This window comes from Poecilia latipinna, unplaced genomic scaffold (genome assembly GCF_001443285.1).
Source record: "Poecilia latipinna isolate Pla-1442-1.1 unplaced genomic scaffold, P_latipinna-1.0 Scaffold2528, whole genome shotgun sequence".
NCBI classification, from domain to species: Eukaryota; Metazoa; Chordata; class Actinopteri; order Cyprinodontiformes; family Poeciliidae; genus Poecilia; species Poecilia latipinna.
In genome coordinates this window covers 12,552-14,383 of record NW_015115144.1, presented here as the reverse complement: position 1 = coordinate 14,383, position 1,832 = coordinate 12,552, and positions in this window count along the sequence as shown.

The following is a 1,832-nucleotide window of genomic DNA, read 5'->3' as shown; positions in this document are numbered from 1 at the left end:
TTTGTTCAGAGGGACCAATAAAGGCTCCAGTTTCAAAGAATTGGAATTTTCTGTCAGTTATTTCATGGTGTGGGCTTTACAGGGTTAAAGAAGAATGTTTACACATCTTGCTTATTTCTGAGTTAAAACCAGTACAATTTTAACTTAAATGGCATTTTCAAGGCAGCAGGTGGACTTTCATTTTCAAGTTAAATCGCCTTCTAATATTTTACAGTGTAAATGGGAAAATACCTTACCATCCACCACACACATAATCAATTTTGGAATAATGTTTGCCATAACATTTTCACCTTGTCCTATAACACCAACATACAGTTAATACAATATAAAATAATCCATAGGACACACCTCACACAGCACAGGATTTATAGAATCGAACAATTGCGCATACTGTGCACTTATAAGTGCACACAGTATGTGCAATTGTTCGCCAGAATGTGCTGATGACTACACATTCTGGCTTTATCCACCAATATAAAACTTCTGGAAATAAACAATCATTGAACTGTCTCAAATCTCTGGCCACAACATCCCACTATCCCCTTTCGTCTGCTTACTTGGTAATTTAGAAGAACTGAACATAAACTCCAAACAGACCCAAACCCTGCTGCTTGTGTCCCTGACTATCGCCAGGAACACATTCTGATAACTGGAAAAATAGGAAAAAAATCGGTACCTCACAATGGCTAGATCTACATACATAACAGATATCAATGGAACAACAATCAGCAATAGATAAAAATCAATTTAAATATTTTAATGAAATATACGCCATAATTCTAGATGCCATTTTATTGCCAGTGAGTTAATGTTACTGTGGAAACAAAGACCAGGGAAGGAGAAGGAAAATGGAAGAGCCTAATATAATAATTCATTGTAATAATTTCTAATTTGAATAATNCCCTATAACGCCAAACGTATCATATATGATACATGAGTTTTTGAGACCTCCAAATGAGCAGTGTGACATTTATTTCCCTAAAAAACCCGATGTATACAATTAGACACATGTAGTGCACTGATAATCCAACAGGGGGCAGTAACTTTCTCACCAGAGGCCTTTCCACTGATACTACAAGACTGCCATGGCAAAGGACTGGGACACATGCGGTTTCAGCAGGAAAACTTTGCCAATTTTAGAAGGTTAAGGTAAGAAAAAAAATTGTTTTGGGGCGAACTATCAATAGGAACACTTACTGAGTTGATGCAATGTAAAATTACTTAGTATTTTATCATAATTTCTTTGTAAAACCGTGTTGAAAAGTGATGTATCAAATTTGATACAGTGGGTCAGTTAACTCGAAAAATCAGTCAATTGTCTTTTTTATTGTACTTCATGTATTTTACATCACGTCAAGCAATGTACAGTCATATAAACTAATGACATGTTTGCATGTTCATAATTTGGTACATTTATAGCTTAAAAATATATATGCAACTTGCACCTTTTGCTAATTTTCATTGAAAACTGACCAATTCAAAGATAAAATAAACACTCTGTTTTTTGTGCCTGTGTGTTTTTTTTAGATGGCAAAGACATACACTGTTGAAGATATTCTGAATATGATTATGGATGGGAATTCAGGTGACATCGAGCAGCTAGGGGAGGATGAGGATGAGGAATGGACTCCTGCAAGGATTGAGGAACACCCAGATAGCGGAGATGATGAAGAAGAGGAAAACCCAGATAAGGATGATGATGATGAAGCACCAGAAATCCCAAAGGACAAAACAACAAAGCAGTCGGGAAAGAGCAAAGTGAAAAGGAAGGAGTATCGCTGGAAAAAAAAACAGTTTGAAGCCCCGTCTGTTGAGTTTGTGGAACCTGTTGA